Below are 18,490 nucleotides of genomic sequence, written 5' to 3'. Positions count from 1 at the left end.
CCACATCTCTAGAGGGACACAACACAACAACCTTTCAAGTAACCCTGACACTGCCATCCCCATCCCCAAAACAAAACTAAACAAAACGAATCCCCAGGGCTCCTTAAACTTGTCCAGGTCTGCCTGCCTCCCCCTCTTTCCCCCCAAAATAAATTCTCCCATCACCTGGAAGAGCAAACTGACATCGGGCATCCTGAAAGTTTAGCGGGGCCTTCAAAAGTCCAGCAGAAAATTCTTCCTGGTTCCTGCCCCTCCACACCGCCCTTTCCCACTGTTCAGAGGTTCATTTCCCCCACCTTCTCACAGTTACACAAACAAAAACCCCAAGAGCACAGCCCAGGAGCTCGCTGCGCGCGCGAACACTCACTCGCTCACTGGCGCAGTCCCTCTTACGCCGCCCCAACCCCACAGACACTCCTGGACACCCCACTTCAGCATCGTCCATTTCACCGCTCCAGCTAGGGATGCTCTTCTGGGGCTGTTTCGCTCCGGGTCCGTTCGGTCCCTCGTGTTAGCGTTTTCCTTTTTAAACGGCAATACGATAAACCCTGACCTCCGAGGGGACCAGAGGGCTGCTGGGTGGCTCTGTGTATTTGCCGACCCCCATTTGGGCTTCTCCCCACCGCCTGGCGCACGGACACAGAGCACTGGTGTCAGCCTTCGGGGGAAGTTTGGGAGGCTGTCCCAGCGCTTCTTCCACGCAAGGAGCTTCCGGGAACCACGGTTCCGAGCGCATCCACCGGGGACGAGATTAGGCGCCCCTGGCACCGCGCTGCCCGCCTGGTCCCCACTCCTGCGTCCCCGCGCCCGCGCGTCCCCATCAGCCACCCGCTGGCGCTTCCTCGGCATCGCCGGCCTGCGGCCGCCTCCAGCCCCCGCCCCTCCCCAAACCAACAAATAAACACAACTTTTTATGAAAAGAAAACAAACTTCGGCGACGTGACTCACCTCTGGTGCAGCTGGCTCCTGGGAAGGAAGAGCCAGGGCCTGGGGCCAGCGTGGTGGACGCGGAGAGAGCCACACGGCACCGCGCCGCTCGGGCACACAACCCGCACAGGGACACCCACGGACACACAAAACGAGAGAGGTGCTGCCGGGGAGCAACAAAGGAGCCCCGGACCCAAAAGTTGCCGGCCGGGCAGGGAGGGCGCGTGCGGGCGCGTGCGGCTGCGGCGGGCGTGTGCGTGTGTGTGTGTGTGTGTGTGTGTGTGTGTGTGTGTGCGTGTGCGCGCGGCTGCTGACACCCGCGGGCCGGGCTCAAGGTCTCCGCGGCAGGAAGCGGGAGTGGCGGCGGCGGCAGCAGCGGGAGGACCGGGCAGGGGACGCCGCGCCCAGCGCACCCGGCCCCTCCATATGGAAGAAGCGTTTTTGGATGACTGAACTCGCAAACAATTCCTTCTTTTGCTTCTCCAGCCTAGGAACCTCCCATTACCGCGCGAGGCGGAGGTGGAGGGGGCAGAGGAGGCGGGGAGGAGGGGGAGGAGCAAAATGGAGCAAAGAAAATGTCTTGGAAAGGAAGCTGGAAAAAAAAAAAAAAAGTCTCCCCAACTCAGTTTTTCTAACACTCATGTTCTTTCTGTTGCGCCTTAGCCCCGCGCTCTCCCCGAACTTCTCCTTCTTTCTCATACCGAAAGCAATGTCCTCTACTTTTCTCCCACACCCGCAGGCTCCCCTGAACCCCCATTTGCTCTTTAGCTTCACCTCGGACCCTTGCTCTCCTAGGATAGCCTCCTCTCGCCCAGTCTCCTCTCCCCACGCCTCTATCTGACAATCCCCTCAATAGTCTGCTATATTCTGCGAAGAAACTATTGAATAAACCATTAACAGCAAACTTTGTTATTAAAAACGTCCCTTCCAAAAAAAAAAAAAAAAAGTTGGGTAGCGGCTGTCGAGAAAATGACAAGGAAACCAGTCGGGGAAGCCCGCACGCCACCTCCCCCGACCCGCCCGGTAGGTTGGGGAGGGAGGTTTGCCGCGTCCTCGGTTGACAGCGCCCCGCTCTGACCTCCATTCATCATCCCAGGACCGTGGAGCGAGGAAAAGGATGAGAGGGGGCGGGGGAGAGAGAGATAGTGGCGTGTGTGCATGTGCGTGTGTGCGTGTGTGTGTGTGTGTGTGTGTGTGTTAAACCCTCCTTTTAGTGTTGGGCAGAAAACATTCTCAAACTTGAGCTGCATCAGGACTCTTTGCAGGCTTATTAAAACCCAGATTGCTGGGCCCCATCCCCAGAGTTTCTGCTTCAATAGGCTCTGGGGTGGGCTGGGGAATTCATTTCTAATAAGCTCCCAGGTGATGCTGCAGCTGGTGATCCAGGGCCACATTTTAAAAACCGCTTTTCCAAGATATCTAGAAGTCCAACATAGGCGGAGTTGGTGGCAAATTGGGTCCGCTTCTTATTCTTGAGGGATGAAACAGATTGTGAAGGGTCATCCAATACATCCCCTCATATGGCCGCTGAGGACTCCAAGGCCCAGAAGGACAAGCATTTGTTCAAAGTGTTCCAAAGTGGGAAGAAAGGTGTCCTGGGAGTTGGTCAGGCAGGCCAGGAGTGGGTGTTACATCCACTGTAGGATAGTCGTCTTGCGAGTCAGGGAGCCTCTGTGTGACTTAGATAAAGTCCTATAGCCTTTTTGGGCTTTAGTTTTGTTATCTTTAGTTTCTCATCATTAAAAATACATACTTTATACTCAGTATATAATTTTAATAGAATCCGAATCAAAAGATGTTTAAAAGGGCAACATAAACATTTCATTCAGTATGGTTTCCAGGTGGGAATTCCCGCCCGTTCTCAGGAATTTTTTTCACTTTCCCTTCCCGAATCGCGAGATATAAACTGTTTTCTGTTTTCCACGATGAATCCTTTCCACAAAGTGACGGCCAATACTACCAACCATCTGGGTTCAAGGAGCCGGATTTCTCCAGTTTCCTGACCAACTTTTCTCAGGATTCGGGAACGGGAAACTGAAAATAATTCCCGAGAATGGGTGGGAATTTCCGCCTGGAAACCCTAGTTGTACTGTTTTTCTTTTCCCCTCCAGTTTCTTTATTGATTTACTTTCAGCTCTGGTGTCTGGATTTGTGGGCCTGTCTCTGTGGCAAATAGATAAAGGGTGTGATCCATTTTCAACAAGAAGGTGAAAAAGACTATGAACTCTCCCTTTGAACTCCACACCTGTATTCTTTCCTCTCCTTTCTTCTCCAGTTCCCACCCTCCCCACTTTCCTTCTCTTTTAATTTCCAACATTCTCCCCCCATATTCTTCAAGACCAAGTTTTCTCCCCATTCAATGACCATGTTGGCTTCCACCTTATTTTTGTCCTCCTTTGGAGGCACAATTCAGGACTCGAAGAACTGGTGTCCACTCTGGGTACAGAAGTCTTAATTCCCCAAGGGAATGGGTCAGCCAGCCTTCCACTGCAATGAAAAAACAACCCCTTCTCCTCAGAGTCCCAAGCAGGGGACCCAGCTGTCTGGTTTTCAAAGATGACTCCAAGTGCCATGCCCACTGGAGATGTGGGGTTTCAACGAGAACATGATGCATGAAGTTCTCATATTGATTCTTAAGCATTTCTATATACAGAGGGTGCCAAAAAATGTATACGCATTTTAAGAAAGAAAAAAAAACTGTATTAAAATTGTAATTTTAATATATTGATAACAAATGTATACTCAGTATATACTGATAACAAAAGATGAATACAAGTCATGTTAGACTTCTGCAATTACAAGAGGTGCTCAAAGGGGTGACCGTCAGCATAATTTTAATCCAGTTTTTTCCTTTCTTAAAATGTGTATACACTTTTTGGCATCATCTGTATACTATTTATTGCTCAACATCTCAAATATATCCCTTACCCTTTCACATTGTCTTCTTCCTAGGACTTTCTCCCAGGATTCTCCATTCCCTCTGTGCGTGCCTTTGGGTCTCACCCTGGGCTCTAAGTCAAGGAGCCAGAGCACAGCAGAAAACAAAGAAGATCACAGTCCTTACCAACACTATTTAGCCAGGAGAAAGACCCATGGCCTTGTACTTCCCTCCATCTCAGGGTGTTCATGTGGCTGCTCATCTTTCCCATAGAGTTTAGATAAAATGAAAATCTCAGCTTAATTGAGAGGCTTAATTCTTCGCAGTATCAAGCATACTCTTGGCATCTCAGATGTGTTTATTGTTTTCATGGCTCATTGTACTAACATAATTGTGTTTATTATTATTACTTCTGTAAGAACATTGTATTTCTTAACTCTCCCCCTTTGCCTGGAGCAAGTTCCTTGCTTAATTCTCCCCTCCCCTTTCTATTAGTTTCCCTATCCTAACCCTCCACACCGCATTTGGGCCCCTCAGCCATCTCAAACGATTAGATAAGAGTCTGGGCTTGTGGTAAGGTACTTTCTGCAACTCTCCACTCTTGTTCATGGTGATTTCCCTCTGGCATCTTGCTTTCTTGGGTGCAAGATGAAATGAAAAGAGACATGAAAAGAGAGAGGAGTGTTCCTTTCTCAGTGTGCTGCAGACACTTAACCTGTATCATAGAAGCAGGGAACTGGTTGTGAAAGATATCTGGAGACGATTGTGCTGAGAAATTACTAAGATGTAGACAAAGAGAATAGTTTTCCCCATTTTAATTTAAGTCTGATTATAAAATATGTTCATTGAAAAAAATTAGAAAATGTGGAAAAGCACAAAGAAGGGGGAAATCACCTCAAACCCTGTTAACAGAATAAGGTGTTTGTTTAGTCATTTTTCTCTCTTATTTTTGTTTCTCATTAATACAGATGTGACTTCATTTACACTTAGCATATGAGTCTAATTGATCAGAATGGCAGATATTTGAAAGGAATGGAAGATATTCAATATTTTGCACTATTATTTTGTTATGTATTTGGTAATCTAGGCAGGAGCCAGTTTTTTCACTGATTTATCTGGTACTTTCATATGTTGCAAAATTGTATCCATTGTACAGTATATACAAGATGTTATCCTATGTTTTAAATCTAACATTCGAATATATTCCAATTTATTTTCCCCATGTCATTATAGCTTCTCCAAAGTCTGACTTTAATAGCTGTGTACTATTTCATTAACGAGAAAGACTGTTATTTATTTAACCCTTCTCTGATTGTCATATATTTAGATTGTTTCCATTTATGTTAGGATCGTGCATCACGCTTGACTAAATATCTTATCATAAATCTTTATTTATAATTCTGATTATTTCGTAAGGGTGAATTCCTATGAGTAGGAGTTTTGGATCAACAGATATAACATTTTAAAAGCTTTTGGTTGGTCGTATTGCAAAATCGTCCTCTAGTGGCTCTAATGTACATTTTCATCTCTTGGATCTCAACAACAATGAGATCATCCAACACAGGGCCCAAGTGGAGACTTGATTGAATTATCCAGTTTGGATGACAGTGCTGACCAGAAAAAGAAAACTGCCAAGGATACACTACAGTGCAGACAAAACCCAAGTGGGAAGAGTTAAACAGTAATTGCTGACTACGTGAGCTCTATTATACTTATGATACCTTATTTAACCTTTCCAACAACCCTCTGAGAAATAAGCTAATGTTTTTAACCTCTCACAGCCTCTGTGTTGGATTCTCTGTGTACATTTGATCTCGAATCCCCACCAGAACCCTTTGCTGTAGGTTTGATTATCTCCATTTTATAGATATGGAAAATTAAGTAGCTTGGCTAAGATCTCCAACAACTAAGTTGTGGTACTAATTCCAAAACCTGAGGTTTTTTCCAGTCCAATACACTATTTCACGAGTTACAGGCTACTTGGTGGAGTAATAAAGGCATATTTAGAAGATGCTTGAATTTTGTCAAGCCATTGAGGAATCTTTTCTTCCAAATGACTGTTATTTTAAAGGGCATCCAAGTGTGTTCAAAAAGCTAAGGTAACTTACTAATTGTAACTAAAGGAAGAGTCCTAGGATTGTACAAATTAAGTTCATGAACTCATCCTAGAAAAAGTGCCACATACCTCATTGCTGAATATCACTATGGTCACCTTCGAAGTACTCTCCTTGGAAAGCTATGCACCAATGCCAGTGCCTAGTCCACCCTTCAAAGCAATTCTGGAACTCTTTTTCTGAAATAGCCATCAGAGCTTTCTTCATATTACCCTTGATGTCCTGAATGTCATCAAAATGTCTTCCTTTCAATATTTCCTTTATCTTCAGGTAAAGAAAGAAGTCATGGGGGGCCAGATCAGGTGAGTAGGGAGGGTGTTCCAATAAGTGATTTGTTTACTGGCTAAAAACTCCCTCACAGACAGTGCCGTGTGAGCTGGTGGATTGTCGTGATGCACGAGCCATGAATTGTTGGTGAAAATTTCAGGTCATCTAACTTTTCATGCAGCCTTTTCAGCACTTCCAAATAGTAAACTTGGTGAATTGTCCAGTTGGTACAAATTCATAATGAATATTCCCTCTGATACCAAGAAAGGTTAGCAACATCATTGCAATAAGTTCTCAAACTTAATTGTCAGATCTCGTATACCTTAAGAGAATGCAGTTCTGATGTTAAGGTTAAAGGCTAGTACTAAAGTTCACAGTAGTAACAGTAATTAGTGAATTGACTTTTGTATACACTCAAACTAATGTTTGGATAAAGACTTTTTATTTTGATCAGAGGAACTAGAAATAAAATAGTTGTGAACCCAACGGCAGTCTCAAATTCTAGCTGTTCAATGTATGAAGCTTTTTTTATTAATGCAAAGTCTCAATGAACTTTAAAAATAAATGCAAAAAATAATTCATTGATTTATTATTTGAAAACTTAACCATCATTTGCTCTTAGTGGGCCATTGACTAGGTATTGAGTTGGTATCTACTCATTGACTAGGTATCTACCTCTCCGCGCTGGGCATCACCAGGGCTGCTGGAGAAGGCACGTACACAGTTGCTCCAAAACATTTGATGACTGAATGAAGAATGATGAATGAAAGTATAAGATTGACCTTTGCAATAATTAGTAAACAATGCAAGACAGTATGTAATTAAACCCTAAATTGCATGGTTCAGGCAGAATTACAGGTGAGCCTGGTACCATGCCATCTACTCCCCATACAAGTTAAGCTGGCTGGGACTGACTTCTCTAGCCCAGTGCTGCCAACTCAGGCATTCCTACTGGCCATGTGTTCTGCTGACTTTAGGAGATCAGTCTCTAGATCCCCTTGAGGCTGCCTACAGACAAGGGTATCCTAGGGGAGGATGACATAAAAAAGTGAGATTGCAAAATGAAGACAAATCTGGGTTTGTCTTGTCCAAGCTGTGTGAATTTGGATACTCTGAATCCATTTCCTTACCTGTGAAAATTAGATATAATATATATGCACACAGTCTCTCAGTATATTCTTCTATCTGACACAAAACGATACCGGTTTCTGATGGCTAGCACTTGTTCTGATTGATCGGTTCCCATGCCAGGCTCATTGTGTATATATTTAATATAACCCTTGGTGGATACTCCATCAACGGTAGCTATATTAGCAAAAGTTTGAGTCATAGGTGAAGCTAGGACAGAGAAATGGCAAATAGGGTAACCCAAGGCCATTTCTGTGACCTATGCTGCATGCGTGACTTTTGCACACTCCTTAGGTCCCAGTCAAGTAGATTCTGTCCGTTGACATTGAGTTTTCAGAGACTCCATTCTTCCAAGATACCAGATCCTCTGAAACAAGCACAGGCCCCATTTAGTTCCACAGGAAACTCCTACCATCCTCAACAACCTCCATCTGTTTTCCACCCACCCCCCTCTCGCGTGTTAGGTTGAGAAACTTGGATCCTGGAGCGGCCCAGACTCCAGCTGTTTGATATTGTGCTGCTGACGGCAGCTGAGGGCAGGGGGCGAGAGACTCCAGATGAAAGCAAAAACTCAAAGAGAAGCGGACCTCAGAGCCTTGATACCAAACTCAGTGGGTAACAGCCTCCGTTAAATTTGTTCAGTCAGCCATTTAAGAAGGAAGGAGTTTCTCACACAGCCTCTAAGGGTTTTAGCGAGGGGTTGCTTCCGAGGACGACGTGGAGGGGGATCAATGTTTGGGGGACTGAGCAGGGCACAATCAAATGCCCACTCTGCCCTTGCAAGCTGAGAGACACGTAGTGTGCTGGCTTCTTTTGCTCCCAATGTATTATTTTCTTTCTCCTCAGTGAAGTGCGAGGGACTTACTGGGACTTTTGGTCATAGCAACAAACAACCAGCTGAGCCCCATGCTAACGCCACCGCACCCCACTTCTTTGAGTTCTGGGGAGCAGCCCTCAGGGTGAGGCCATGAGGAAGTGAGGGGGGCTGAGAAGAAGAGAGAGATGCTGGCGCTGGTGGTGCTGTTGTAGGAGCCTCCCCACTACCTCTCTCGCTCAAATTTGGAAACCAGTTTCATCTTGTTTGACTTCTATGGGTGGGATTCATCAGCTAGGAAATGGCCTCCTTTGAGGCTTGTTGGGCCTAATTTAAGAAGCATCTTACCTATAAACTTCTCCCTGGAATAAGGAAGGACTAGGAAAACGAATCACACAGCCCACTGATTTCCTCATTTCTAAAAATAAATAAATAATCCATACACCTTGTCTTTTCTATTCCCGGGAGATGGAGACAGGATCAGTCATATCACTACCATACTGAAAGTTTGTTAGTGGCTCCCAGCTCCTTGGATATAGGGGACAAGTGGTCCCTGCCTGGGTCCAGCCCACTTCTCCAGCCTGGTTCCCCGATGGCCCACTGTGGGGACAGAGCCAGGAGTGCAGTTTCCAGGTTCTCGGCCTCACCTGGAAAGGTGCTGGCTCAGGTAGTAGATGGCCATCAGCTGTGGCTAGTTGGCCATCAACTGTAACCAGTGAGCCATTGGCCACTAATATAACTGTTGTGGCTACGCTAGCAGAAAATGGGGGCTAGCAACAAGATGGTGACTGGCAAGCGCGGATTGCAGTTAGGACAGCGGGTTGTGAACAGTGTGGCTCCTGCTTCCTGTGTCTCCAACCCAGCCGCCAGCGAGAACATAGTGGTATGACTCCCCTACCTATGGCTCCGTGGGTGTTCCTGTTTGGCCTCACCATATCCTGCGTTCCTATGTGGGGAGCGGGACCAGAAACCCCGCTGGATATCTTGCATGACAAATGGCGCAGCGAGCAGGGTATGGTACCGGCCAAAGCTCTCCGAAGGGCGATGGAGCAGTTTGTGCGTATGAACACTCAGTCTCTGGAAGACCAGGAGGAGCAGCTGCTGGAGAGCTGGACTCCCATGGAGGGGTGGGAAGACGTGGATGGTTCCCCAACCAGCAAAGGCCGGAGAAAGCGAAGGTCGTTGCAGCCCTGTGGGCTGGGAAGTGCTTACTGAGGCCCTGACCCCCGGGTTGGGGAGCCCTCGCCCTGCGGAGAGGAGACACATTGTGGGGCCAATGCACAGCTCTGGTGAATGACTGTGGACTATGGGGAATGGGATCCATCCCTAATTTAATGGACCGCTTGACTATTTGCTTGGGAGCATACCACCGTGTAGTGGAACTGGTGGATGTTTGCTTTTGTGTCTTGACTGGCCGCCATCGAGAATATGTAAGCACCTTGACTGTGAGCCGCTGTTGTTCCAGCACGGTACCCTGAGAGGCCCAGAGAGAGTGGCAGTGCCCTGAGAGCCCTGGCTGAGTCCAGGAAGTCTGGCTGTGCCCAGAGACAGTGGCAGTGCCCAGAGAGGCCCTGGCTGTGTCCGGGAAGACTGGTGGTATCCTAAGAAGCCCAGGAAGTCTGGCTGTGCCCAGAAGGACTGGTGGTGCCCTGAGAAACCCTGGCTGTGCCCAGAGACACTGGCTGTGTTCAGGATATTGCATTCACCTCCAGGTTCCTCGCACAGGGACCCTCGCAGAAGACGCTTGTCATGTAGATTGTGAGGCAAGACCCTGTAGGGGTGGAGTGTGGGGACAGAGCCAGGAGTGCAGTTTCCAGGCTCTCAGCCTCATATGGAAAGGTGCTCACTCGGGTAGTAAATGGCCATCAACTGTGATTGGCTGGCCATCAGCTGTGGCTAGTTGGCCGTCAACTGTAACCAGTGAGCCATTGGCCACTAATATAACTGTTGTGGCTACGCTAACAGAAAATGGGGGCTAGCAAGAAGATGGTGGCTGGCAAGCACGGATTGCAGTTAGCACGGCGGGTTGTGAACAGTGTGGCTCCTGCTTCCTGTGTCTCCAACCCAGCCACCAGCAAGAATATAGTTGTATGACTTCCCTACCTATGGTTCCGTGGGTGTTCCTGTTTGGCCTCACCATATCCTGTGTTCTTGTGTGGGGAGCGGGACCAGAGACCCCGCAGGCCGCCCTGCGTGACACCCACCCACTCATATCTTGTACTCCAGCATCTCCTTGCCCTTCTGCAGAGCACCACACTTTCGCGTGCTTCCTGGAAGGCCCAATTTCAGTCCCTCCGATGTATGCCCTTTCTTCTCTTTTGCACTCACATATCTCCTACTTACTTTTAAAGACTGTCCTCTAACATTACCTACTCTAGGAATGCTTGCCTGCACCTCCCCTCTCCAACTCCAGTTGTCCTCCCGTGGAGCCCTCTTCACCTTTTTTGTAGCATCTATCACGAACATTGTAATTGTAACTGTGGGTCCATCTGACTTCTCTTGACCGGAATATCCTCAAGTGCAAGGGCAGTCCCTGCTTCATCTTTGTACCCCCCAGTGCTTAGCCCGATACCTGTTACAGAGTGAGTGCCCAATATATAAATATATCAAATGGATGAATGAATGAATGAAGAATTAATAAAATCAAGTATCTCTGTCACAGCAGGTGAAGCCTAATGGGTCCACGTCATCTGGAATGATGAAATGATAACAATAACTGATACCACGCCTGAAGTGGAATCATAATTTTAAAACCAAACACCAGGCTCTTGGCTAAGGCAAGGAAGGCTGATCTGTTTTAGACACAAAATTGGATGGCTATTATATAGTATTTAGTATTTACAAACCAATGGTATTTTGAAGTGATAACATATGACTGACTTTTAGCTGTATTTTTTCTACTTTTTATTTTGAGATAAACTTGAGGTTCACGTGAGTTGTAAGAAATGATACAGAAATCCTGTATACCCTTCACCCAGTTTCCTCTTAACTACAGTGCAACATCCAGCATAACTATATAGTACTATATCTCAACAAAAAACTTTTTATTTTTTAATTACAGCTGACAGTCAATATTAGTGTGTATTAATTTCAGGTATACAGCATAGTGATTAGACATTCATATAACTTATGATGTGATCCCCCTGATTAGTTTGGTACCCACCTGGCACTATACATAGTTATTACAATATCATTGACTATACTTATGCCTTACTTTGCTTCCCCATGACTATTTTGTAACTACCAATTTGTACTTTTTAATCCCTTCACCTTTTTCACACAACCCTCTTCCCCAAACCCCTCCCATCTGGCAACCATCATTTTGTACTTTGTATCTATAAGTCTGTTTCTGTTTTGTTTGTTCATTTATTTTGTTCTTAGATTCCACATATAAGTGAGATCATATGGTATTTGTCTTTTTCTGTCTGACTTATTTCACTTAGCATAATACCCTGCATAGGTCCCTCCATGGTGTTGCAAGTGGAATATCTTTTTTTTTTTATTAGTTCAAGTGGAATATCTTAATCAAAGGTATCTTAACAATATTTTAATCAATGGATTTGATACCATCATCTACCTTATTCAGATTTTGCTAGTTGAACTTGCACAGTCATTTGTGAAGTAGATGTATGCTTTACAAATGATTTGTAGGTTATTGTGTCTGTGCAGCCCAGCCCTTGACTGTCTGACCACAGTTGGCAAGAGTCAAGACCATGCCCAGCTGGTCCCACAAACAAAGGGCTTGAGTCTCTCCCAAAAAGCTTATGGCAACAGGGCTGATTCCTGACCTGGTCTCTGCTTTGCACCCTCTGAGACCACACTATAGAATGTCTTGTTCCTCCTCTGACAGGACAAGAAAAGACCCAGTTTCCTAGAGGATGTATAATGAGTTGGAATAGTCTATCTACCTTTTTCTGCCATTGGCCAACACATCCAGGACAGGAAAAAAAATCTGCAGAATCCAGTGTAAAATAAAAATGCAGGGTCCCATTCAGGAGTGGGGAAGTCAATCTCCCTTTTTCATACCCACAACTCCTTTTTCAACCCCAAGGAATTGTAACCTTCCTACCAAGACACACTAGAGGATGTGTTAGAGGCCCCAAACCAGTTGTCTACTGAAAGCTCTGGGGAACTGCCAGGCACGGGTGGGAACAGCCATTGCCTTGCCCTTCCATGAGATGCAGTGGGGTTCAAACCCTATCCTGACCTTCCGCACACTTAAGGCCAGTCCCCCACCAGGGGCAGAAGTCACTTGAGGCCATGAAGCAGCTGTGGGGAGAGGAAGGCTGGGGGAGGCCAGGGTACCAGGGATCAAGGGAGTGGGCAGCTGAGAATCCACATGTGAAGTGAGACTCCAAGCCTCCTGTGCATGGCCATTGTCCAGTTCAGCTTCACTTACAAAACACAAATTCAAAGGTAGAATTTCAACATGGCAGCCACAGAGATTAAAACCAGGCAAAGGACCCTTTTGAATGCAGGGCTCTGTGTTACTGCGCTGGCTGCATGCCCATGAAACTGCCTGAACACATCAAACGCAAAACAACCTGAAACCGTAACTTTCTACCCTCTTTGGGACTGGGATCCTCTGCTTTCTTCTCCGGGGTAGGGGGTGGGGGGTGTCTAGGAAAGATGGCAGTGAAACTTTCTTATATTTGATCCCTCCTCAATGAATATGAGTAATATTTGCAAATCCCCCACTCATTTGGCAGAAAGACATCTCTTTCTCTATATCTGATGTTAAAAAAAAGAGGAAGAAGTCTTAAATCAAACTACCCTAGTGAGCAACACCATACCTACCCAGCTGTCTGATCATCTCTGAAGCCTCTTTTTCCTTCCCTCTTCTCATTCAGTGGTCACTAACTTCTGAAGTGTCACATCCAAGGTCTTCCCAGAATTCATTACCCGTGTTCAGTCCCCTTTGCAACTGCCCTAGTCCAGACCTTCCTTCATTTCTTATGTGGAATATTGCAAACACCTCTTGATTAATCTTCCTACCTTTCATCTGCCTCCGTCACTGGTCTATTTTCCACATTCCTGATGGAGACATCTTTAGAAATGGCAAATGTGATCATGTCATGTCCCTCCCTCTTCTTGAAATTGCTCAGTGACCTCATTACTTTTAGGATGAAATCAAATTCCTTAGCAAAACACACAAAACCTGTCACAGGGATCTCCTTAATGTGATCTACCATTCCCTACTTCTGATCCCATTCCCTCTCTCACCATACTGAACGTCTTCAGAATGTTCCAGGATCATTCATGTCTCTAGGTCTTTGTGTATGTGCTGCCCTTGCTTGGAGTACCTTTTCTGTCTCCTGCACCAAACTCCTACTTTTCCTGCATAACTTAGATCAGTTGTTAACTCTTCTGGCCCTCCTGACCCTCCTGAGCTTCTCAGCCTGTGATAGGTGTCTATTATCCAAGGACCCATATCACTCGGTGCTTTCCCTTATCATAGCTCTTACTGCGTTGTTTTATAATGAACTATTTCAGGCTGTCATGTTTCTCAGCTGCAGGACATGCCATTCATATTGTGGTGTGTTTTCAATTTTCCCTACCTGATGTGAAACCCCTGCAGCCAGGTCTTGGCTGCAGTCTTTAGGCCTTGCACAACTTCTGGAATAAGGTAGGCAGTGAGTAGCTACTTGCTGAAGAAAGAAAGGAAAAGAAGTGAAAGAGAGAGAGGAAGAACTGCAGCTGCCAGCCTGTAATATTTCTTTCTTTCCCAATCCTGGCCCCACACATTCCTCTCCCCTCTACCCCGCCACTAGCTGTTTGATGTCTTAAGAGTCAATATAGATTGACAGCACAGCCAATCTGATTGTGCAGGTGATGGAAAATAATGATTGACCAAATTAGAAATGGTGGCTGCATACAGACACAGCTTGGCTCCTCCACTTGGGGCCTTTTGATGTGAAACAAAGAGATGTTGATACTTATCTCCTTGAGGAATGACCAATTGGTGAAGTTATCATAAAGCATTTTGAAAAATAAATGGAAATGGCTAAGTGTATGCGGCAAGAAAAAATATTTCAATTTTACGGACATAGAAAAACAACTTAAAATGCATAACACGCAGTTGTCAAAACTCATAGAACTATCCTAAGAGAATTTTACTGTATATAAATTTTTTGAAAAATCAACAAGAATGAGGGAGGAAGCCAAAATGGAATACAAACTATAACAATTGAACCTAACTGTATTACAAATGAATAACATCACTATAATGTAGGTGGTGGAGAAGAAAAGAACTAACTCAACTTACTTTGGAAATCAGTATTTTGATTGGATACTCTGAGGCTAATGGCAAAAAGAACTGTATACAAATACTGTATCCTAGTTAGTAAATTTATTTCTCACAGGGATATGAATTAACAGTTCTGAAACTACTTTGTATATACACTAGGATTGAACAAATAACTAAATACATTGTAGATAATGAAAGCCAAACTTCCCACTGTCAGAGAAAGGAGTTACAAAATAAGGGGGAAGGCTAGAAGGAACTCTGTTGGGTTGCACTGGAGTCAGAGGTATTGGTATGAATTCACGGCCTGTATCTTAGAGACCTCACACATCTTAAATAGGGAAGCCAAATCCCAGAGTTGCCTAAATGAGCATGGAAATAACACAGGGGTGTTAGAGTTTGGGGGTCCACCTATTGAATAGTGCCTGTGAACACCATGAAGTTGCCCATACCACTCGGCCTGCGTGAGTCAGGGGCATATCTTCTCCTAAGCAGAACTCAGGTGGGTCTTGCCACATTTGTTTCTGAGGTGAGGACCAAACCCCCTTCTGCTTGCCATGTAATTTCCTAGATGCGTTAAGATATCTTAACTGGTTTGGGAGCCATTCTACCTCTAAATTGACTTGGGATATCTCCCGTTGTCCCTTAGAGTTAATTTTACAGTTTACGTCTTGTTTCCAATCTTATTTCCAATCTAGTCACCCATCAGCTTAGAACTGGTGTCCATCACCTCATCCACCTCTCTCTCTGTCAAAGATATTTGAAATGAACAAAGTGTTGAGGAGACTAGCTGTGAAGCTGAGCTACAGCGTGGTGTTGTGGTGTGAGAGTGATAACCAACATACCTGCATTCCCACTGAGTGAGAGCCACAGTTCCTTCCACAACCCTAAATCATTCATCTCGGGATCAGAAGACCTGAGATTGGCTGCTGGAGTCACACTTTCCAGCTGTCTGACTTTTAAATAAGCCTTACCATTTCTTGTCTTATTTGTAAAATGAGTGATAATGATACTATCTTAAACGATTATTTTGAAAATCAATGGAGATACTCATGTGAAAGTGTTTTTCACAGAGTAACACACTTTACAAATGTGAATTTTAATTTCATTGTCCCAACACAATGAAACATATGGAATTTTTTATATGTTAAAAAAAAATACCCCCAAGGCATACAATTTTAGATACAAATAATGTCAGTAAAGCAATCTTTTGTTTTCTAACCTAAAACATATTTTTTAACACTTAGTTATGTAGTCAGACGCTAGATGCGTGAAGTTTTTTCTGTGGCCTCCTTCGCAGTGTGAGCCCAGCCTGGTTGCCAGGACCATAAAAACAGAAGCCTGTTGATCATTAGTCTGTGTAAAACACAACACTCGGGCATCTCACTTGGAACTTGCTTTTTAACTTGTTTCAAGAGGTGGCGCTTAGAACTGAAAAGGGCATTGTGTGCCTGAATGAGTGCGCCAAAACACCAGGCCGGACTGGGGTGTGGGCACCCACTTATGTGTGCAACTGCCTTTTTACCTAATTAATCCTCTCCTTGCAAGCCTGAACTCGGCCTGTGAACTTCACATTCCACTGGTAACTGGAACTGTGGGTTCTACAAAACCTGGAGGCTTTAATGGAACATTATTTGTTCAAGGCCCTTGAAGCAATGCTATCTAATGGAGCAGAAGCAAAGAGAAAATGCCCTGAGCTTTGGTAAGAACAGTTGATTTCCATCACAGACCTAGCCCTGTCACTCTCCTGCTTAGAAAGCCTGCAGGGCTCCCCTCCTGGACAGAGTCCAAACTCTTCCAACCAACCCTGGTCTCATCTTTCCACACACTCAAGCCACTCCCACCTCCTCCACCCCCAAATCTCTGGGCCTGTGCTTTTCAAAGTGCGGTTTGCAGACTACCTGTAAGAAAATAAACCGGCAGTGTTTGTTTAAAATGCAGATAGCCTTGCTGGACCTCAGGGCTACTGAATCAGAATTTCCGGATGTAGAGACCTTAGAAATCTGCATGTCAGAACTAGTTCCTTCAGCAGTTCTTATAAACACAAAATGTTGGGAGACACTGTTCTAGCCACACTCAACAAACAATACGTTCCTTGAATTCAGCATGCATTGTATTTCTCAGTCCCTTCCGCCTCACTTTTCTTTTCCTCTCCACGGACTTACTAAGCTTCTTTTATTGAGTACCTTCTGTATGCCAAATGCAGTCCTGGAAAAACACATTTAAAATAAATAAAAGTAAAAAAAAAAAAATTAACTGACTACTTACTAAGTATCAGGTTCAACATGCAGAGAGGAAATAGAAATGAAGGAGACTCAGTCTCTGTCCTCAAGATGCTCTCACTCAGGAAGGACAGAGACCTCCTCCTGTGTCTGTGCCTCTGAGACTAGACTCTCAGAACCGTACACTGAAGACAGTGATGGTCAGCCAGTCCAGGTGGGGAGGCTGTTTGTGGCAGTAACATGCACAGCACCTTTCTAAGTGGAGCAGTCTTTTCCTTTGTAAAACGTCTATCACGGAGGGAATGCTGAAGTGCTTTTCTAATAGGTTTGATTGGGGTACGTGTTTTACGGACAGTGAAACAGACTCTGACATACTATTAAATCTCTTTCTCTAGGTCTTAGAGTAAGCTCACGGCAACGCTGAGTAGTGAGCACTTCTCCAAGTGTGGGCTGGCACGGGGCCCACACGTAATAGGCCCTCACGAGACGTGGGCCAAGTGCAAGAATGTATCAGTGAATGATCGATCTGCTTTATAAGCTAAAAAAATAAACCACCTCTGATAGCAATAGCCTAGAGCTCAAGCCTCTCTGCTTCCATTACTGAATGTCCCTTGCATTCTGGGACTTTGGGTTTACCCATTTCTTCAGTCCTTTGTTCTCTTTTCAGATTTTTAGCTTTAATTTGTCAAAACTGTATTTTCCCCCTAATTTTGGAAATTAATTATTTTTTTCTTCCTAGGTCTGTCATTTGGTACTTTCAAAGTTTCTTTTACTCCTCTCACCTTCTTTCCCTCCTCTCCCCACCCTTTCCCGCTCCCCCTTCCCTCCCTGTGGCCCACATCCTGAGTATGAATGCAGGCAGGATTAATCCAGCAGGGAACACAATTTCTGTGAGCCATGACAGATGCACTAAAGCATGCAGCAGTGATAAAAGGCAGCTCTGATGGGCTCTGTCAGAAATCCCTCAGAAATACTGAGGGGAAACATTTGCTAACCCTTCGCCTTGCTCCAGGCCCCGAGGCTCCACAACAGGATCCTACCTAGAAAAGCCAAGAGAGGAAAGTGGTGAAACTAGAAAGTCACCTTCCCCTCTTGGCACCCCACTCGAGAGACTTTCCCCCAGAGCCCAAATTCTCTGGCTCTTTATCTGAAAGGCGTGGGATTAAAAATGTGAGTCGCCACAGACTTTGATTTAAGGTCCGGGTTGTTGAAGGAATACTGTGAGGCATCTTGGGAGAGAAGATTCTGTAACCTACTTCTGGTTTGCAAGGAGAAGGAAGAGCGATAGGGAAAAGATACCTCTGGTGCTGTGTCAAATCCAATATCAAGCGCACGCACACACATGCACAATAAACATACAAACATACATGTGCATTTAGCTTCCATTTCCCCTCCAAGTACATCCAATTAAAAGACTTTCTTTGCCTAGCACAGAGAGTCTGTGGGTATGTAGGACAAGAAATAGCACTTGGTTTATTATTGCCTACTGGATTTGATCTACTAAGCCCCACAAACTTTTATCCACAGTAGCCTAATTAACCAAACAAATAAGGATTGATATGCTCTGTGTTGAGGAGATGTAACTATCAGGGTAATTCCCGGTTTTTATTCATGTTTACCTTCTTGTTTGGTCCCCTTGGGCGTATTCTATTCCCTACATCCATCACTGTCCTGAATGCCTCCACATTAGTCACCGCTGGGCTGTTCCGACAGTGATCACCTTCCTTGTTTCATAGGGTTGCAGCCTAGTTTTTTTATTTAAACATTGCCCCACTGGTGCTGTCTCTGGCTCTCCCTCTCCTTGAGTTTTGGTCTCTCCAAATCCTCTACCTAGGTAGGCAGGGGCCCCAGGCAAGCTAAGGGCTGACTGTTAGGGTGTTTTGAGATAACAAAGGC

The 18,490-nt window shown here is 45.2% G+C and overlaps 1 protein-coding gene across 2 annotated transcripts in view; it reads right to left on the bottom strand.

Moving 5' to 3' along the window:
- BOC (BOC cell adhesion associated, oncogene regulated) overlaps positions 1-1,384 on the bottom strand; it is a 74,662-nt gene extending 73,278 nt beyond the window's left edge. The window contains exon 1 of one of the 2 annotated variants that reach the window (XM_081080330.1): positions 949-1,384. The gene's annotated coding sequence lies outside the window, so the exon portion shown is untranslated. The remainder of the gene's footprint in view (positions 1-948) is intronic. The other variant, XM_081080332.1, reaches the window with a different exon arrangement.
- Positions 1,385-18,490: the final 17,106 nt, after the last annotated feature.

The sequence above is a fragment of the Rhinolophus hipposideros genome (genome assembly GCF_964194185.1).
Source record: "Rhinolophus hipposideros genome assembly, chromosome: 2".
Classification (NCBI taxonomy): Eukaryota; Metazoa; Chordata; class Mammalia; order Chiroptera; family Rhinolophidae; genus Rhinolophus; species Rhinolophus hipposideros.
Note: the sequence above shows the minus strand (reverse complement) of the source record. Positions and strands in the feature narration are given on the sequence as shown.